At 43.9% G+C, this 22574-nt stretch overlaps 1 pseudogene; it reads right to left on the bottom strand.

Moving 5' to 3' along the window:
- Window positions 1-17786: 17786 nt before the first annotated feature.
- Window positions 17787-22152, bottom strand: LOC112245566 (annotated as a pseudogene).
- Between the last annotated feature and the right edge of the window lie 422 nt (window positions 22153-22574).

Here is a 22574-nt window from a genome sequence, read left to right on the forward strand (position 1 = left end):
TAATAACTACAGAATGAAGCCAACCTCAGCGTGAGCTTTTTGGTTGTGAATGGTATGAACTTTGCACTCTTATTCGCTACAGAAGTGATACCTCCTAGCTGTTGAGTTAGCAGAGGCCACTGTAAATGTGGGCTAGGAAAGGACGAACAGAGTATCCTGTCTACCACACAACAACGTTAATACAACATATCCAATTTACCACCAGAGACATTCTTCCGAGGGCATGAATATCTCTGTTGGCCAAAACGACCAGCATCTACGACCAACCTACCGAAGCGCAGCTCAGAGTAAATATTTATTGCATTTTCCTTTTCCAAATGGGCGGTAATTCAGAATGCATAAGATTTTGTATTTACGATAGAGTATCTGCCTATGGCCCGATAGAGACATCGCTTCTCCCTTTGTTCTTCAGTCTTCCCGCTCTTTCACTCAAACCCAACCCACTTTCTTTGGGTAACCAGCTGTCATATCTGTTCCGTCCGCTAGAGACGTTTTCCTTCATGACATCATTTGTAATCAATGTATGGTTCATTCTGTGTATATGTAATTCTGTGTGATTAGTTAGGTATTTAGTAAATAAACAATTTAACCCAAGTTTGTATTGCTGATTCAACTTGTTAGCCAGGGTTCGTGAAGATAACCAAGAATTTACAACTTTCAGATGAGACTGAATTAAGGTGACGATTAATATTGACTGCTATTGATGTAAAATATTACTAGGTCTTTAAGAGTTTATTCGGAAGATAACTGCTCTATAAATATTATTTTGTGGTGCCCCGACTATCTAGTTAATTACATTTACATGATTAGCTCAATCAGGTAATATTAATTACAGAGAAAGGATTTTATAGAAGAGCATGTCATATCACCTAATCCAAAGACACGACGTAGCCAAAGACACGACATAGCCAAAGACACGACATAGCCAAAGACACGACATAACTAAGCTCAATAAAATTCACAAGTTAGTTTAAAACCCTTTATCATGGTTGGTGTTTTGACGGATTTGTCCAAAATCGTGTGACATAAAACAGAACTTTTCAGTCCTTGCATTTATGGCAGTGTAAGTTGTCGTTATATCATATATTTAGCATTAATCAGTTAAATTAGACATTGAACCTTTTAAGAATCCTGGATCTAGCTGTCAGACAGTTATTTGTATAGAGATCTTCAAAATGCAGTGTAACTATGTAACATTTTGTGTTCTGCACGAAATGCACTGTTGGGGCTAGGAATGCAAGCATTTCGCTACACTGGCAATAACATCTGCTAAAAAGGTTGTATCCCAATGAGCAGAGTTGGGATACAGCCTTTATAGACTAAGCACATCCGTCTGAGTACATGGCAAACTACAGATGTGTGGAATGGGTCAAAGGTGAGGTTTTGTATGTGAGAAAGGAATATCTCCCAGCCAGATAGCATTTGCTGTGAAAACTGTTCTAATTGTATATAAGCCAGAGTTTGGCCCCTAAGACGAGGTTCTTCTTATCAGCTGCCCATACCAGAGCCATCTCCTCCCTGGTACCTCACAGTACACTAACACCAATTCAATCTATGGAATCCGTTGCTAGCCTAAATCCCAGAACCCAGCTCAGTTCACACAGACACAGATGAGGGAGTACTGAGACACCTTATTCGATGCATAAACAGTATTAAAACATGATTTTGTAATTTTCTACCATAAAGGCAACTCTAAAATGTGCAGTTTGTCACACAACACAATGCCACAGCAGTTTTGAGGGAGCATGCAATTGGCATGCTGACTGCAGTAATGTCCACCAGAGTTGTTACCAGAGAATTTAATGTGAATTTCTCTACTATAAGCCGCCTCCAACATAGTTTTAGAGAATTTGGCAGTATGTCCAACCGGCCTCACAACCGCAGACCACGTGTATGGGCAGGCATACACTACGGACAACGAACACAAATACAGATGCATATCTGTATTCCCAGTCATGTGAAATCCATAGATTAGGGCCTACGGAATTGATTTCAACTGACTGATTTCCTCATATGAACTGTAACTCAGTAAAATCTTTGAAATTGTTCTAGAGTCCAGGCTCTGTTGCAGCCGGCCAATACCGGGAGACCCATGGGGCGGTGCACAATTGGCCCAGCACCGTCCGGGTTAGGGGAGGGTTTGGCCGGCAGGGATGTCCTTGTCCCATCCCGCACTAGTGACTCCTGTGGGGGGCGGGAGCAGTGCACGCTGATACGTTTGCCAGGCGTACGGTGTTTCCTCTGACACATTGGTGCAGCTGGCTTCCAGGTTAAGTGGGCATTGTGTCAAAAGCTGCAAAGCTGTCATCAAGGCAAACGGTGGCTACTTTGAATAATCTAAAATATATTTTGATTTGTGTAACACTTTTTTGGTTACTACATGATTCCATATGTGTTATCTCATAGTTTTGATGTCTTCACTATTATTCTACAATGTAGAAAATAGTAAAAAATAAAAGACAAACCCTAAAATTAGTAGGTTTGTCCAAACTTTTGATTGGTACTGTATGTGGAACTGCATAAAGATAATAATTTGGCGGGTTTGAAACCATTTTGAATTGTTGATCTGAATGTCGCATATTGGCCACATTATTTATAAAGACCCATATGAAAAACTTAACAGTTTCTCTTTTAAAAATATATGTATGATAACAACAACTTTGTTGTGTTTCTGATACAGACGCTTAATTAAATTGTAATTAATAACTCAAATACATTTCTATTAAATAGAAATGTTGGCAGCCTACATGTGGCCAATATTTTAGCCCGCATTAGGCCAATGTGGACATGTTTTCTGGGGTGCCGAGGCTGCCGTTTTGTAATGGCATTACTCACATGGCCTGAGGGCTCAATCACTGTTGGGCAACCAGGGTACGTTATTATAGGGAAGGTTTACCGCAGAAGATGAAGGCAACAAAGTAACACATCCATCTTTGACAATTTTGCTCAGTATGATGGCCTGAAGCTACACAACATGTAAACATACACCACCAACACAGGAAAGTCAAAGACGCAGCAAAGACATAACTTGAACCTTGCAGGAGATGGAGTGGGATTTTTTTAGATGGTGGTTAAGCAGTGGCAATTTTAGCATGTACATCTTGGTGGGGCAAACAAAAACAAAATGTGGGATGCATGCCAGGAAGCCACAACACAAGATTAAACAATACATTAATTGCACTATAACGGTGACAAACGGTGCCCACAAACTGTTAGGGCCTACATAAAGCCTACACAACGCCTTACCACTGCTACACCTGGCTATCAGCGAAGCCTTGTCTGGCAGCGAAACAGTTATTTCAGCTTTAAAAAAACATAGCTGATATGGCTGACTTGCTTAAGCAAATGTGGTTTCTACTGACAATTGAGATGTACAAACTATGGCATAAGAGGCAATCCGTAATTTCGATTAAGACATTAATGAGCGAGCGACGACAGACGTAGTCGATATAACTAGTTGTTCACACTTTTGAAATGTACAGCGACAGAATTCAGAACATGAGCCATTTTTACAGTGTTCTCCCTGTACACCAGGTTAGAACTATGGGATCAATAAATGGGGCATATAAACACACAATGAAAGCTCTTACAATATTCATTGACATTTCTCTAAAACAGGTTATAGGCTACATGTGCACCACCAAGTTAGAATAGTATGCGAAATTAAGAGGTGAAAATAGACCAAATTATTAAGGTGAGGCACATTGATCGCTGTTTGGGTCTTTGCTTGTCAAAAATTATACATATATCACTATTTGACGCGTTAAATAAGCTTTTAACTTGACACGCCAAATAACACAATTCTATTATAGAATGTTGTGTATGCTGAATTTGCACGTGCCAGCCAAGCGCCACAACTACTTTCATTTGCACTGTCAAAGCTGTAGGAAACAAGCACACACCGGCCACAAACGATGTGTGTACAATACCGCGTTGGTGAAAATAGACCAAATCCTTCCTCATGATGCCATCTATTTTGTGAAGTGCACCAGTCCCTCCTGCAGCAAAACACCCCCACAACATGATGCTGCCACCCCCGTGCTTCATGGTTGGGCTGGTGTTCTTCGGCTTGCAAGCCTCCCCCTTTTTCCTCCAAACATAACGATGGTCATTATGGCCAAACAGTTCTATTTTTGTTTCATCAGACCAGAGGACATTTCTCCAAAAAGTACAATCTTTGTCCCCATGTGCAGTTGCAAACCGTAGTCTGGCTTTTTTATGGCGGTTTTGGAGCAGGTAATTTCAGGTTATGTCAATATAGGTCTCGTTTTACTGTGGATATAGATACTTTTGTACCTGTTTCCTCCAGCATCTTCACAAGGTCCTTTGCTGTTGTTCTGGGATTGATTTGCACTTTTCGCACCAAAGTACATTCATCTCTAGGAGACAGAATGTGTCTCCTTCCTGAGCGGTATGACAGCTGTGTGGTCCCATTGTGTTTATACTTGCGTACTATTGTTTGTACAGATGAACGTGGTGCCTTCAAGCGTTTGGAAATTGCTCCCAAGGATGGATCCGAATTTTGGAGGTCTCCACATTTTTTTCTGAGGTCTTGGCTGATTTCTTTTGATTTTCCCATGATGTCAAGCAAAGAGGCACTGAGTTTGAAGGTAGGCCTTGTAATACATCCACAGGTACACCTCCAATTGACTCAAATGATGTCAATTATCCTATCAGAAGCTTCTAAAGCCATGACATTATTTTCTGGAATTTTTCAAGCTGTTTAAAGGCACAGTCAACTTAGTGTATGTAAACTTCTGACCCACTGGAATTGTGATGAAGTGAGTTATAAGTGAAATAATCTGTCTGTAAACAATTGTTGGAAAAATGACTTGTGTCATGCACAAAGTAGGTGTCGTAACCGACTTGCCAAAACTATAGTTTAGTAACAAGAAATTTGTGGAGTGGTTGAAAAACGAGTTTTAATGACTCCAACCTAAGTGTATGTAAACTTCCGGATTCAACTGTATATATGTATATATTGTTTGTTCCTAAAAATGTGGGGCTCAAAAAGCAGGTCGCCACTGGTGGTTGGGGTTGAATAGGGTTTGCAACATTTTTGTAGCTTTTTCCCAAAAGTATTTCTGGAAAACCTCTGAATTTTGGGAAAGTGGAGTTTTGCAACCATACTCTTGCTCTCTCTTTGCTACACAGTGCAGACATAGAAGTATCTATAACTGCAGGGAAACAGTATCCTAACAATGCATATTCTCACTCACCCCAGCAATGAAACATGAATCCACAGATGATTATCAGTTCTTGCTAGCAATCAGACATTCAGCTATTGTTAAGACCATACAGCACACTACACCAAGTACAGCAACTATAAAAGTCATCTTACTGTTGCTCTACTGTACAGTTAGAACCGTTCGTTAATATTGAAAGTAGCATTCCACGTACATACCTTGTCTTGCCTGGCTGCTTGTGAAATATGAACGGATTGCTTCTCAGTTTTGCTTTCCTTATTTAACAAACTGCTATTTCAGTAGGGTATTTCCTGTCACCCTTTCCATGGTGCCTGTTTCCCTTTCATATACAGGAAGTTGCCTAACACCTACCACTTCTTAACACGAAGTCACTTCTCTATTGGAAAGTGGACATTCCCTGTTGGTTACGTCACCCTGCTTGTGATTATACCCTGTATATAAATATATACATATTTGTGTTGTATAGTGTTGTTTGGCATTGACAAAAAAAAAAAACACTTGAGATCTAGGACCAGGCAATAATGCCTAAGGAGAAGAGTTTCCACTTCTCACATTACCCCAAGAAATCACTACACCCTAGAGAGACGACGGCAGAGGATAAGTAGAAAATAGTTGTATGTCTGTGTACTAATTCCCTCTCATAGCAACTCAGCGAGCTGAAGTAAGCTTCTGTTATTGCCAGGAGCATTATGGGTCCCTAAATATTTAAAATAAACGATCGATCTGCTTCACTGAGGGCCACATAGACGCTTTTCTTTCAGTGGTCTAGTAAAAACATGGACTGCGTCCCAAATGGTCCTCGATCACTATATAGTAAGGATCTGAAAAAGTAGTTCACTACACAGTGAACAGTGTGCCATTTGGGGCACAGTCATGCTTTGGTGGCATAGTTGTTATAGAGTGTTGTGCAACTGCTTGAAAATATGAGAAACCTTATAACCCCGGTGTAAAGAATGCAGTAGTGTGTCATGCTTCAACAAGAACAATTTATTGATGCCACAACCCGGCTCAAATCAGACAGTCAGTCATACAGCATTTCTATAGAGCTGAATTTCTATAATGCTTTACAAAGCTATTAGTCACTGATGAATGCTCAGTATTCAACACTGAAGAAAATATATTATTAATCCCTCCCTCCCTTTCTCCTCGGTGGCCCGCGTTTTGTTATCAATCCTTTTAGCCATGCTCCTCTGTCCCTGTCTGTTTCACTCCCTTTCCACTTCCCTCTCTCTCTCTCTCTCCCTCTCTCTCTCACTCTCTTCCCCTCTCTCTCTCTCTCTCTCTGACTCTCCCTCTCTCTCTCTCACTCTTTTCCCCTCTTTCTCTCTTTCACTCTCACTCTCTTCCTCTCTCTCTCACTCTTTCCCCCTCTTTCTCTCTTTCTCTCTTTCTCTCTCACTCTCTTTCTCTCTCACTCTCTTCCTCTCTCTCTCATTCTCCCTCTCTCCCTCTCTCTCCCCCCCACTCTCTCTCTCTCTCTCACTCTTTTCCCCTCTTTCTCTCTTTCTCTCTCACTCTCTTCCTCTCTCTCTCTCCCTCCCTCTCTCTCTCTCTCTCTCTCTCTCTCTCTCTCTCTCTCTCTCTCTGCATGCTGGGAACTGTATGAGCAAAGGAGTACATGTGTTGTGGAGAGTTAGATATTCCCAACTTTCTTTTGGTTTTTAATTTCTTGGTGGCTTTTTTTGGTTTTCTTCTTTGCATGATTAAGGTTATTATTTTTGTTGTGGTAGAATTAAGTATTTGTTTTTCATATCGAAAGTACCCTGATTTTGGCAGGGATGGCAGCCTGAGTGGGGATGTCCCTGTCACTTCGGCGCGACTTTAGGTGTGTTACTGAAGCTACTGTCACGGTGGTGGTGTTTCTGGTCGCCGTAGGAGAGAAGGTAGGCTATTAGAATGTTGCTTATGCGTCGCAGATGAATAAAGCAGTGGTGGTATTTCTTAAAGAAGAGTGTCTGGTTGATCAGATGGTTGAGCATGGCGTACTTCTTAAAGAAGAGTGTCTTGTTGATCGGATGGTTGAGCATGGCGTACTTCTTAAAGAAGAGTGTCTTGTTGATCGGATGGTTGAGCATGGAGTAGTTCTTAAAGAAGAGTGTCTTGTAGATTGGATGGTTGAGCATGGCGTACTTCTTAAAGAAGAGTGTCTTGTAGATCGTAAAGCTGGAGGGGGGTGATTTGCCTGGACTGACTCCATTTTATGAGTCTGTTATGCAGGCTTGGAGAGTCCTTGTCAAGTCCCGTAAGGCTGGCACGCCACCAGGGATGTGGCTTTTTGAAGAGCCTCTTTTTCACAACACTGCCATCCAGTCCCATGTTTTGGGTTCAGCTAGCCTACGTTCATGCCTGTTAGGCGTGGGGCGTACCAAGCTGGGTCATCTGATGCGGAGCAGGAGCAGATCGTTGGAGGAGCTGGGAGAAAGAGCGGGGATCCGATCATCTCGCCTACTGAGGAAGGTCGTCGCTGAGGTCTGCGACTCCTTGCCAGTGCTTCATCTGCAGTATGTGACTGACACTTCCAATTCTGATCGGTGGAAGGAGGGTCTGGATTATGTGTTCCTTGCACTGATTGTTAGTGCTGCGATGGGGACATTCGAGGAGGATGTGGGGACGCTGCTTTCCTTCAATACCCCGGACCTGGGGGAGTTCAAGGAGGTGGGAAAGAAGGCCATGTACAGAATATGTGTAAAGGTATCCCATGCCTCTTCCTTGGAAGGGGTAAAATCAACGAGGTGGGCGGGTGGGCTTGGTCCAGGTACCTCTCCAAAAGGCTGTTGGCGATCATCATACAAACTGCCTATTGATAAGAGGACAGCTGGCCTCCAATGGAGGATAATACATGGAGCTATAGCCACCAACATGCATCTCGTACACCTGGACCCTACTGTTGGGGAGGGGTGTCCATTCTGTGCTGAGTCTGAATCTCTGGCACATCTGTTTTTACTGTGTCCCAGGTTGGTCGGGATGATTGAACTGATCACTAATTGGAGCTTTTCTCTTCCCAACTGTATATATTTGGACCAAAGTACAGGTTCAGTCAAAAGGGTGTAGTTGTTGCTTAATTTTGTGTTAGGGGCAGCAAAATTAGCGATATGGAAGACACAAAAGAACAGTATTCGGGGACAGGGCTCTGTGGATGTGGTGGGAATGCTGGAGGGAATGTTGGCAGCGAGACTAAGGGTTGAGTTTGCCTATTATAAACTTGTCAACAATATTGATCTGTTTTTGAGTATATGGGGTATTCAGAGGCTTTTGTGTTTAGTTACTGTGGAGGAGGAATTGGAGTTGTGTTTTTAATTGATGTGTAACTGTGGTTTTGTATGAGTATTTATTGTGTGGTGGTCCCCCAGACCCAGTAAAGATGATTTAAATCTGAATCTCAATCTCAATCTCACTCTCACACTCTCTCTCTCTCTCTCTCTCTCTCGCTCTCGCTCTCGCTCTTACTCCTGCTCTCCTTCCCCATCTTGGTCCATTGATTGGCAGGCTTCAGAAATTGTGAAAGACTCCAGCCACACAAGTCATAGACTCTGTTACCGCACGGCATGCGGTACCAGTGCACCAAGTCTGGAACTAACAGGGCCCTGAACAGCTTCTACCCCCAAGCCATAAGACTGCTAAATAGTTAGTCTGGGAAGGTATTTGGTTAACTATTTAACTATCTGCATTTGTACATATCTACCTCAATTACCTCATACCCCTCACATTGACTCGGTACTGGTACCTCGTGTATATAGCCAAGTTATCGTTACTCAATGTGTATTTATTATTACTTTTATTATTACGTGTTTTACTTTTCTAGTATTTCTCTATTTTCTTTCTTTCTGCGTTGCTGGGAAGGGCCTGTAAGTAAGCATTTCACTGTCTACTCCTGACTTTTACAACACGTGACAAATAACATTTGATTTGTCTGAGCCAAGCTCCCTTAGGCACCCAGCCTCATGGATATAAAACCCTGGTCTGCTACAGGGCCTTCTGTTTTAATGACACACACACACACACACACACACACACACACACACACACACACACACACACACACACACACACACACACACACACACACACACACACACACACACACACACACACACACACACACACACACACACACACACACACACACACACACACACAGAGCGGACAGATCCAGGTAAATAATTACCTGTGTTGTGGAGGAATCCCTTTGGCATTTAACATGTCTCACGGATGAATGGGAGATTTATGTGTGAAAGTCAGGGGCCATGGCTCAAACTCATGCTGGTGGCAGGTGTGTGTGTGTGCAGGGGCTAGTTCTATAGTGAAAGATGGCTAATAAAACTGACAGGCAGGAGAAATGGGAAAAACAGTAGGAATCCTCATGTCTTGCAAGTTGGTGGGTGTGACAGAATCGATGTAGGGAGGGAGGAAGTGAATGAGCGGGGCTAAGACAATGAAAGAGGTGGTGGTGGTGGGGGGGGGTCTCTAGGTAGAGTAGAGAGAGTCGGCTCTGGAACAGTGGTGATGGATCAGTAGAGACACTGCATGGGTAAACCTCCTCTCCTGCCTGTACAGACAGAGACCAGGTGTATTGATCTAGCATACCTATCGCTTGCAAAGTAAACAGAACCCCAAATCAATAGATTCGCTGTTTCTTTCATATAGCAGTTGGTGAAAACAAAAAATCGTATAAATGGATGAGCGCTTCCTACTTTCTGCGCTCTGGGTCATTTAATGTTAATAAAATGTTAATAATGTTTATGTTAATAAAGATGTTTTAAGAGTGCGGCAGTTTATCCGTTTGCTGAACAACAAGGGGCTGAGCCTGCAAATTGTACGTTTGTTATTGTGCAGCTCTGTGTTGTTGTTTTTGTCGGACTGCTTTGCTTTATCTTGGCCAGGTCGCAAGTTGCAGTTGTAAATGAAAAGTCAACTGGCCTACATGGGCAAATAAAGGTGAAATATATATATATATTTTAAATTACTCCCTTCAGCCCCCAGCCCATGAAACCTAATGTCTACACTGACTGTCATATGTGTTCAGAATTTGTACCGTCCTGAGAATTCCTGTCTGGGTCAGTACACAGCACTATCTCTGCAGCCATCTGTAGACACGCATATTAGGGCATAATGGACTTGTCTCATAGCCCCCAGTTTTCAGCTGGAGTGTGTGTGTGTGTGTGTGTGTGTGTGTGTGTGTGTGTGTGTGCGTGCATGTGTATTAAGGACAGACTTTGTGTGTGCACGTTGGTGCGAGTATCTATGTGTGTGTGCGTGTGTGTCTCTGATGAGCTGTGTACCCTGGGAGTAGAATCTTTTCTCTTTGTTTTGCATCCCATTTCCTCCTGGCCCGTCAGCCGATCAATAATGTCATTCTTAACCAGTCAGTGCTGCGCCGGGCTGAGACTGCAGTAATTACCTTCTCCATTAACGGACCACATCTCCCATTATACTGTAAGCAGCTTTCATTAGCCTCCTCTCTGCTGCCACTGCCAGGCCCTGCCAAGGGCCAAAATACATACTCAGGAAGTCATCATGTGAGCGCACACACCAACTCAATCTTATCCTTGCAGATACATTCACATGTACACACACACACACACACACACACACACACACACACACACACACACACACACACACACACACACACACACACACACACACACACACACACACACACACACACACACACACACACACACACACACACACACACACACACACACACAACACAAACTCTCTCATTTTGGCAGCCAGTGTACCCATCACAGAACATTGACTTGGTAATGTCCAATGTAGTAATTATATTAATATGTGGCTGACCACCCAGTGGTCAGAGTCTTTTAGTCTGGAGTCAGAGACAAAGAGCTAACATCTCTCTGTATATACAGTAGGACAGTCTTTATTCAACGACCTTTGAGCCAAGCCAGATTCATCTCTTTGACCAATGCTATCTTTTTGACCAATAGGTTTATTTTTGCTATTTGACCAATCAAATTTTGATTGCCAAATATGGTTTTGACACTGCAGTTATCTGGGTAGATTTCAAGGAAACAATCATGTATTTTCTATAGGCTTGTGAAATTTGTTAAAAAAGCACAACCACAATCCAAAGAGCCATATCATTATATTCTCCCTGAGTGTCTAATAAATGAGTCCCTTTCTTTGTACTTAGCGATGCGTGGCCTGACCCGTGAAAAGGAAGTGCAAAAAGAAACCGTTATCCATCTGCATTCTCTCTGGCGCCACATGTTCCGCTTCTTTTATATTACTCTGCTATCTCACTGAATCGACGGCAGTGTGCTCATGGTGTCAGGAGACTTCAATTAGCTCTCCGCTACGCTCCGTTGCACGCTCTGTCCTTTCTCCGGGAGAGGGCCTTAAATCGTCTGAAATACCACGGCCATTAAGTGTTAATGCCCTAATGTCTGTTTAAACAGGATACTGAAACAGGCAGGCAAGGCAAAGACTCTCTGTGCACTCTTAGTCATGATGCATGATGCATGATTTTGGAGTAGTTTTGGAATATTGAGTCATCAGTTCACCCCACAGGAGGTGTGTGGCACCTTCATTGGGGAGAACATGCTCGTGGTAATGACTGGATCGAAATGAGTGGAATGGTATGAAATACATTAAACACATGGTTTCCAAGTGTTTGATGCCATTCCATGAACTCCGTTCCGGACGTTATTATGAGCCAGTCTCCCCTCAGCACAGTATGTTTTTGTTATGATCTGCCTATAGCTTTGCGAATGCCTTTCGAAAGACTAAGGAATATTATACAGACTAGACTGCCGCTAGCTAGTGTCTGTAACTGTTGCCACCGCATCAGGTCAAGGTCAAGTATTGACTTATTCTGCTGCATCCAGACGGTCTAGCCTGTCTGAAAATAGAATGTCATCCTCTCCTGTCTCTGGCAAACCCTGCGGCAGAAGCTAAATTAAATCACCAAACTGTATTTAACACAGATACCACAGCCACTGTACGAAAAAACACCACTGACTTTCCTCCCCAAGGACATTCCCGAGGTCCATAGATGCTAAGTAAGAAACTTCCAAATGGTCGACATAACCATGATAATCCATGCAGCACCTGGGATAATACAAAGAAAGGGAAATAACAAAATGCACTTTTTGACGTCCTCTCCCCTGACAACTGATGGATGGGTGTTTAATGGAGGGGACTCGTGGCTGATGCCAGTGGGGTGTGAAAGGCACATTGGCACAGTGTGAGAGCCTGCCAGCCATGACCGGCACAGCTAGCGGTAAAGCCAGCCATTATGCCCGTGCAGGGCAACTCAACTTCACCACACGTCAGAACCCACCGCTCTCACCAAGGTGAATTCTTTAAAGGTAAACTGCCCCTTAAAACCAACTTCTCTGAATTTAAACTGCCCATGGGGCATAGATATGAGTAGGAAACGCTAATTATAGTGTCAAATTTAACTACAAGTGTACATAGGATAATTTGGGTCAAAAAGTCAGTCTCTTTCAAAATAGAGTTTAGTCAGACTTCAGACATACTTGAGGGTTTAGTTTGGATTACAATTATGACAACAATTCATGGCCATTTTTTGACGTTATGGCACCACGTTTTCTGTGACTGGGCGAGTTCGCTTTGCATGGCTTGGTGCCCCGGGTGGGCGGAGATCTCTCTTTAGGAGGACCAATGGAATGGTCGAACATGAGCAAACCCTGCCCACCCGTGGCACCGGGTTCACACAAAACGAATTTGCCCACTGGAACCTCTTCCCCAGACAACATGTGGTTAGAACTTGCCTTTGCTCAGGAAATAGCTACTCTAGTGATAATGGGCTTCCATAAAGTTGTTCAACAAACGTCGGGAGATGGCCAGGATATGGATTACATCCAACTAGTTTCTATTTGGGTTGTCAACTGTCAAACCTGAGACTAGTGTGTTGGTAAGTAGCTAAGTTTTGTTTTTAGCTAGCTAGCTGCATGTCATTATTTGATAGGCTTTATCGGCAGGTAGCCTAGTGTTTAGAGCGTTGGGCCAGTAACCAAAAGGTTGCTAGATCAAATCCCAGAGCTGGCATGGTAAAAATATGCAGTTCTGCCCCTGAACAAGGCAGTTAACCCACTGTTTTATCTATAGCTAGCTAGCTGCATGTCATTATTTGGTAGGTTATACAGGCAGGTATGGCAAGTAGCCTAGTGGTTAGAGCGTTGGACTAGTAACCAAAAGTTGCCAGATCAAATGGCCGAGCTAACAAGGTCAAAATCTGTCGTTCTGCCCCTGAACTAGGCAGTTCACCCACTGTTCCTAGGCTGTCGTTGTAAATAAGAATTGGTTCTTAACTGACTTGCTGCTATGATACTCTGCAACTAGCTAAGTACATAGCCTCTCCCTAACCTTCAATGTGAGAGGAAGATTTGCATAGCAAACATGAGTGTTATCTATACGCTCCCATTAATCTATACTGTTATTTGCATGTTTTGCAAATAATTTTTTGATAACATTCCCATCCATCCATTTTGTAAATTTTACTACATTTCTGCAAGTGTGTGTTTACTGTATATTCATTTGAAGTCGTCGTGTTCGAGTTTGACTTCGAGCTCCAAGCTTGCCAAGGTGACACCCAAAATAAAATGGACTTGGCTTCGATTCACCACATCTCCTCTGCTTGGATACCCCCTCCCACTAGGCTGATCATGACGACCAACCCAAACGCCTGCCAAATGATTGGCAGCCAGCCCGCCAAGCGCTTGGAGACAGAAATGTAAGAAATGCCCTTGCAATGGTATCACCCTGACAACCTGTTTAAGGCTATTTCCTAACATGTCGATTAAAAGTCACTTATTATTTCTGCTATTTATGCCACTCGCCTTTTAAAGACCCACTCCTCAATGGGTAGGCCTATCTACTATTCATTTAAATCAGGGGTGTCAAACTCATTCTACGGTGGGCCGAGTGTTTGCAGGTTTTGGGTTTTTCCTTTCAATTAAGACCTAGACAGCCAGGTGAGGGGAGTTCCTTACTAATTAGTGACCTTAATTCATCAATCAAGTACAAGGGCGGCGCAAAAGCCCACAGAGACTTTACCCTCCATGGAATGAGTTTAACGTCATTTAAATGATCAAAACCAGCTGGAAATATCAGAGAGAGTGGGCCTTTAATACAGGCTTTGATTCAGCCAGACTCACAGATACCCCGCTGCTTTAAAGGATGTTAAATGGGACTGTTGTTGGTCTTCTTCTAGGGTCGTGTGTCTCACTTGTCTTTCTTTCCGATTCACCTACCGCTGTGCTGCTTTGGCATGAGATCACACATTCCCAGTGTGAGCGAGCTCGGGATCAGGGAACACCGCTGACTCATTCCCGCTAACTTTCCCAGATGCAACTCCATGACATTCTGTTATTTCGAGTTTCCCCTTGGTTTTCCCCGTCTGTGTTGTTACAGACAATTAGGGGGGGACATAAGTATTCAGCTGGCATGGCTGCCTCGGTGGTGTGGCAGCCTGTGCATGTCATAGCCAATCACGTTCAAAGTGACAAACTGGTGGTGACACCTCGGCGTGACTAAATAAATGATGGAGTGTGGAGCTGAGGGAGAAGAGGGCTGGGTGTTTCTATCATCTTTATGAGCGCTTTACAGGCTACACTTCCCCCCCTCTCTGACTCTCCCCCTCTCTCACTCTCCCCTTCTCTGACTCCCCTCTCTGACTCTCCCCTTCTCTCAGAAACTCCCCCTCTCTGACTCTCCCCTGACTCTCCCCCTGACTCTCCCCCCCTGACTCTCTCTGACTCTCTCTCTCTGACTCCCCCTCTGACCCTCCCTCAGAAACTCTCCCCCTCTTTCTCTGAGTCTCTCCTCGCCCTCTCTGACTCTCCCCTCTGACTCTCCCCCCCTCTCTGATCCCCCTCTCTCTGACTCCGCCCCCCTCTCTCGCTCTAAAACCCGCCCATTACTCTGTCATCTGAGTATATCTGACTCTCCCCCTATTTCTGACCACCCTGCTTGTTTCCTCTCTCTGAATGACTTCCCCTCTCTCTTTCTCTCTCTCCCTCTCTGACACATCAAGTCACTTTTCCCACCACTACATCATGAATGTGCTTGTTTCTAACCAAGTCATTTTCCCACCACTACATCATGAATGTGAATTCTAACCGGAGAGAGCTGTTTGTGGCTATAGAGATTCATGAGTGTCCTTCTGACTGTGTGGCTAAGGAGCCAGGATAAAATTTTCCATTTATGCACTGTAGTATAAACAAACAGAGGTGTGACTCCGAGAGAGAGTGTCCAGGATGAGCCACAACACAATCACACTCACATTTAGTGCACCAGTTGTGATGGGCCCTGGTCAAAAGTAGTGCCCTATATAGGGAACAGGGTGCCATTTGGGACGCAGGCTGGATCTCCCCAATGATGATTCATGGGTTTAATCTAGTCTGCCCCACACCCTACCACCAACAATGCCGGAGCTTAACACATCACTGCCTCCACAGGACCCACCACCATTTGTCCTATTTAGGACACCGTCATCCCTCGCTGATATTCCGAGACAATTCAGGCGCAGTGTCTCGCACTGCCGGCAGGCAATCATCCTCACATTGGGCGCCAAGCCACCATCTAAGAGAGAGAGCATAACATTGGACGCTACCAACTCCAATTACTTTTAAATCAGGTTGAATAGTGTAGTTTTAAAGTGTATTGTCATTCAACAACTTATATCAGCACAAATTAAAGTGAAGTAGAAAATCCCTTTGAAGTAAATCTGACCTGGAAGTAAACAGCATCTCTCTCTACAAGACATTGCAGTGTAAAGAGTAGTATTCCATTGTCCCTCTTTGACCTTAAGTCCATCACCGGCCTCAATAAACCTCAATTGATTTTGCTGTGGCTTTTTATTGCTACATAACTTGAAAACCAGATAGCATCAATCCTCCTATTTCCATTTCCACCTCCGGGCTGGCTAAGGGTTGTCCAATCCCAGATCCTTTGTGCTGTATTGCCCATAGAAATATAATCTCTAGAACGGGCCCATTCAAGTAAATTATGCTGTAATGCGGGGGGCTCGCAGCCATTGTGAGTGTACCAGTCAAATTGCCAGGGTTAGTGGTTCCAAGCCCCTTCTATAGATTCTATTTCTATGGTATTGCCAACTCCTATGGTAGCACAAACAGATTACCAGGCTAGAGCTATGCTAAATAAGCTATTTAACATGTCTTAAATATTACTTTAATGTCCCAGCAGGGAACGAAGAAAAATTCAAAGGGGGCATGAGGATACAGTTTTGCAGGAAGAAGAGCAGAGGAAGGCCCCAGAGTTTTCCAAGCTGGAGTTTTGAAGCTGAAAGATAAGGATGTTTGTGCCCAGCGTGAAATAGCAGGAATCCTCTCAATGTGAGGTAAAAGGCTCATTTTCAGCTCAGATTGCTCTGGCTCCAAACGCTGTTACTCCCCGCGTCTCATCTCTCCATCCATATGCCTCTTTCTCCATCTCTTTCTCTACCTCTCTCTCCCCCTCCTTATCCCTCGCCTCTTCTGCCCTTTGATAATTGCACAGAGCCCCCATGCAACAGCAGGCAAGACTTTTATTAGGTGTGGCACGGTGTCAGGGAATGGCCACAGCCTCCGAACAGGGATGGACAGAGTACTGGCACTCAGTGGAATACTCACCAAAAACCAACACGCACTGCAGACACCAAACAAAAACTCCCTTGCTTTCCTTAAGTAATGAAACTCTTTGGTTGAAACGGGAAATCCCCCTGCTTCCACCCAGCGGGCCTCACTGCAGCGTAGACCGGCATTAATCTCATTATGACTCTGACTGTGAGTGGGATTGGATTGGAAGGGAGCCGGAGCTCTGAATAAACAGTGGGATGCGAGAGGCTGTCCACCTGATGATGCCACTCCTCCTTCTCCACTAGAGCCTCAGGCTGCCTGGCTGGCCCACTGTTGGACTGCAATGAATGAGCGGTTTCAGAGGAAGATTGGATTTGAGATTTGTGTGCACGACCACTGTTGGAAAAGGGCTGTCTGCGTATGTATCTGTGGGAGAGTGTGAAGGTCAGTTAGTTCGTTTTTTTCTGTGTATGTCTTTAGATCACATTGTGTATTAGATAGATTTGGTCTTTCCAAGGGGACTTGCCCTCTATGTGTTTCCCTTCTGACCCTCTGTTACGCTGTGGGCCTACGGACCCATCAGTCACAGTCTCATCCTGGGGCCTGTGTGGCACCTCTGGTCCCTTCTTCCCTCAGCCCTCCAATCAACATACTGACTGCACCATCGCTGTATCTTGTCTAATGCAGCAGTTTGTGTGTGTGTGTGTGTGTGTGTGTGTTCATAAAAACAGTGTTGGAAATGTCGAAAAACATACCATTTGAAGATCCATGGTATTATTAAAGATTCCTTGAAGCAATATTTTTCAACGGATGGAGATTGTGGTATATTATACTGTATATAATTACAGGCCAAGGTGGTGTCAACTTTAACTGTGCTGTGCCACTGTTACAGAGGCCTTCACTGGTAGGATCTTTAGCTTGCTTTCATATGGACGAAATACTGGAATGAGTGGCTCAGTGAAAACTAGTGGCATTGTAAGTAGGTGTGTGTTATTATCAGGGTCAGAGAACGTCAGCTCTCCAGCTGCACTCTGATCCTCTGGGGGTCCTGAACCACTTTGAGACCAGGCTTACCGTCATTCTCATTTGGGGACATTACTACGTATACACCACAAGTATGCAAAACACCCCAGATGTCATCCCATATATCATGATTACTGACAAAGTCGGGGGCCACACCTAGAAACCAAAAGTGACTGTCCCCAACCTCCACGTCCCAGCTGTTTGTCGCTGAGTTGAAACCCCCAGAACCCCTAACACATACATAGCCAAAACTCTCCAGGTGGTCAGGAAGCTGCAGTGTTCTATCACCAACTCTCACACGGGTCAGATCCTCAGACAGGATAAGACAGGGGTGGGCAGTGTTGGGGTCCAGAATCACAGGAGTTGAACAGAGACAACAAGGTTTTAATATGTCATTTAGCAGAAACTTTTATCCAAAGCAACTTAGTCAAGCGTGCATGTACATATGGGTGGTCCAGGGAATCAAACCCCCAATCCTAGCATTGCAAGCGCCGTGCTCTACCAACTGAGCCATACGGGACCATTTGAAATATTTAACATAAAATCAGACCCACAATCTTATCAGAGATCATAAATGTATTTTTTCTGTAAGAAACTGTATTGAACAATCCCCTGCATCTTCTCCTAGACTTTGTAGGACAGATTGCCCAAATGTTTGGCCACGTCTATCAGCGCTCCTGAGACTAGCTGTGGAGCCGGCAGTGTCCACTGGGCTCTGTAAGAACATTAGTGCTGCTGTGGGGTCGGGTTCAGAACCAACAGAGAAGAGAGAGACAGTCACAGGAGGGAGATCACTTACCTGTTCACTGTGGCCTGGTAGGTCTGCAGAGGAATGAAAAAAACAGTGTACGTTTTTAACTAAATTAATGTAAGATGATGCATGATCATATATGATGATATAATGCTATTTTACCATACACCTGTAACACAAAATTTGTAGTTTTTAAAGTTTAGTGTAAAATAAACTTTACCTGTAAGAATGAGATGTCGTCAGTTCTCAGTTTGTCCTCTATGGCTGTGATAGTGTCTGAAAGAGGACATATCTTTGACCATCTCCTCAATCCTCTTCTTCACCTTCCAACTATTTTCCACCTCTTCCTTTTTCAGGGCAGCTATCCTGGCCGCCTCTTCATCTCGTAGGAACTGGTGAAGCTTCTCACCGCTTTCTTAATCTGCTTCTCTGTGTGCTGGGCCTGGGTCTGGAGACACAATCTAATTACATCTCTGAAAATATGACCTCTCTCATTTTAACTTTCAACATCCTGTAAAATGTCAACATCACCTCCGATACCACTCCAGAGAGATGGAGGATAACGTTTTTTTTTGTATTGCCCAGAATGAGAGGAGAATGGAGAGAAAAAGGACTGGAATATGTCTGGAGAAGCAGTAAGGAGAACCCTCACTTGGTATTTAGGCCATGTTGGTGCAACAGTTGAAGATGGATGGAAGATGTTTTTTTTTTGGTCCCATCATCCTCATCATCATTTGCACCATCTGCTACACCATCTTAGTTAACCTGCTAAGGCTAAAGAAGAGAGCAAGAGTGTGGAGGCGTGCTACACTGCTCCCTGCCAATGACCTTTTTGATGTTGAATGTTGCTAAGAGACAGAACTGAAAGGGAAAGTTGACCGAGATTGAAAAGTGTCTTGTTACTTGAAGTTGACCTTTGCTTATTGTCTAAGTTTGGGGGGGGGGGGTTCTGTTTAGAACCACAGTTCACTGTTTTAAAATGTGTGAAGTCAATGGATGTTTGGTTTGTGTCATATCCACATTCAATTACTTTAAATTTAGTGGAGACAATGGAGTGTGGTTAGTGTTATATTCACAATCAATCACTTCGAAAATAGTCATGAGTTTGGCTTGCACCGAAGGGTTTTTCCATAAGAGGCGGCCCAATCAGATTAGAAAAGGGGATAAGGGGCCTCCCGGGTGGCGCAGTGGTTAAGGGCGCTGTACTGCAGCACCAGCTGTGCCACCAGAGACTCTGGGTTTGCGCCCAGGCCCTGTCGTAACCGGCCTCGACCGGGAGGTCCATGGGGCGACGCACAATTGGCCTAGCGTCGTCCGGGTTAGGGAGGGTTTGGCTGGTAGGGATATCCTTGTCTCATCGCGCACCAGCGACTCCTGTGGCGGGCCGGGCGCAGTGCACACTAACCAAGGTTGCCAGGTGCACGGTGTTTCCTCCGACACATTGGTGAGGCTGGTTTCCGGGTTGGATGCGCGCTGTGTTAAGAAGCAGTGCGGCTTGGTTGGGTTGTGTATCGGAGGACGCATGACTTTCAACCTTCGTCTCTCCCGAGCTCGTACGGGAGTTTTAGCGATGAGACAAGATAATAGCTACTAACAATTGGATACCACGAAAAGGGGGTAAAAAAATGTTTTTTAAAGAGAAGGGGATAGGATAACAGAGAGCATTCTTCCTCTTCTTTTGGATAATGAAGATCTGCTAGACTTGTGAGCAGTAGAGCCTGGTGGGAGGAGCTATAGGAGGACAAGCTCATTGTAATGGCTGGAATGGCATAAAAGGAATGAAGTCAAATGTGGTTTCCACTTTTGATGATACCATTCCATTTATTCCGTTCCAACCATTACAAATTAGCCTGTCTTATTATAGCTCCTCCCACCAGCCTCTACTGCTTGTGAGTATTCTTAGGGAGTTTTACTTAAAAGCTACAGATCTAGTTATGCATGTCTGTCTTTACTAAAGGTGTTTCATGCCAATACTGTGTGTTGGTGAACTGCCGTTAGCACAAGATTAATTGTGCTATTAACAGATTACTAGAAGGAAACACTGTATTTTATATTGTACTCATGATTGACTATTGACTGAAAGGATGTATTTGTATTACTTTGATAGTTACAAATAAAGTATTATGTGTTAGAAGGAAAAGCTTAATGCCTTCTATGCTCGCTTCGAGGCAAACAACACTGAACCATGCATGAGCGCACCAGCTGTTCCAGATGACTGTGTGATCACGCTCTCCGTAGCCGATGTGAGTAAGACCTTTAAACAGATCAACATTCACAAGGCCACAGGGCCAGGCGGATTACCAGGATCCATACACAGAGCATACCCTGACCAACTATCAAGTGTCTTCACTGACATTTTCAACCTCTCCCTGAACAAGTCTGTAATATCTAATGTGTTTCAAGCAGACCACCATAGTCGCTGTACCCAAGAATGCCAAGGTAACCTGCCTAAATGACGACAGCCTCATAGCACTCACGTCTGTAGCCATGAAGTGTTTGAATGACTGGACATGGCTCACATCAACACCTTAATCCCAGAAACCCTAGACCCACTGCAATTTGCATACAGAACCATAGATGACGCAATCTCTCTTGCACTCCACACTGCCCTTTCCCACCTGGACAAAAGAAACACCTGCGTGAGAATGCTGTTTGCTGACTACACCTCAGCATTCAACACCATAGTTGTGTTTTATTGTGTTACTTTTTTTGTTTTATTTTATTTAGTTTTTAAAATATTTAATTATTTGTATTATATATATATTTTTAAACTGCATTGTTGGGTAAGGGTTTGTAAGTAATAATTTCATGATAATGTCTACAACGGTTGTATTTGGAGCATGTGATAAATACAATTTGATTTGATATGAAAAGCCATCTCCTCTCAGCCCACAAAACAAATAAACAAAAAATCCTCTAGCATTAGCCCTGGCTCGAGGGGAAGTAATGTAGTAGTTAAAGAGTGAGTGGGAAAATTTGGAATGGAAATTCCATAGTTCCCGCCAGGGTTGCACATTTTGGGGAATATTCCAAGGTGGAAACTTTCCGTGGGAATTAACGGGAATATAGACAGAAGGACTATTCATAACGCCTCAGCGACACAGATTGAATAGAGCCCTAAATCCATAGTTTAAGAAATTCACAGTTCCAAATATCTAAATGTTGGGCAGACTTTTAAAATGACCACATGCTGCTCACCTTACGATCTTCTGCATCTTCATCTATGGGGATGCAGTTATGACCTTTGTGATTCCTTGAATCACGACACACCAAACAGATAGCGTGTTCATCCTTCAGACAGAAGAGCTTGAGTTTCTCACCATGCAGACTGCAGAGCACTTCAGACCCTGCTGAAGATCTCTGACTCCTTTCCTTTAAGAAGGCCTCACACAGGTACTTTAGAGACGGGTTATTAGGAGGCTCCAGACCTTGAGGATCTTCTCCTGCAGACTGGACTCTCTTGGGATCCGCTCTTTTCCCAGAATTTCTGCAGACAGGCTTTACAGAAGCTGTGGCTACACGACATGACAACAGGATCTCTGAAGATGTCACAGCACACAGGACAGGATAAATCCTCAATGGGGAGAGAGAATTTGCAAGCCATTTTCACACTTGCCTCGCTCCTCTGGAAGGGCAAGCAGAGTTTACTTTCACTTTGGAAGACCCACCCTGTTTGTTAAAAGAGCTATACAGTTTAGTAGAATGTCCTTGTCTTCTTCAGTATCTGCTCTGAGATGTTGACATCAAAGGTCATGTGTTGTGAACCTTGTTCTGTGTTGAACCACAGGCAAATAAAGAGTTCTTAGCTGTTGACTTCAGGCTTACAGTTGCACTGCTGTCTGTCTGCTACACCTGATTGTGTGTTGGTTTGTTTGTCAAAGCGTTGCAACAATGTTACTAATCAAATCAAATGTATTTATAAAGCCCTTCTTACATCAGCTAATATCTCAAAGTGCTGTACAGAAACCCAGCCTAAAACCCCAAACAGCAAGCAATGCAGGTGTAGAAGCACTGTGGCTAGGAAAA

The sequence above is a fragment of the Oncorhynchus tshawytscha genome, linkage group LG02, assembly GCF_018296145.1.
Source record: "Oncorhynchus tshawytscha isolate Ot180627B linkage group LG02, Otsh_v2.0, whole genome shotgun sequence".
In the NCBI taxonomy this organism is placed as follows: Eukaryota; Metazoa; Chordata; class Actinopteri; order Salmoniformes; family Salmonidae; genus Oncorhynchus; species Oncorhynchus tshawytscha.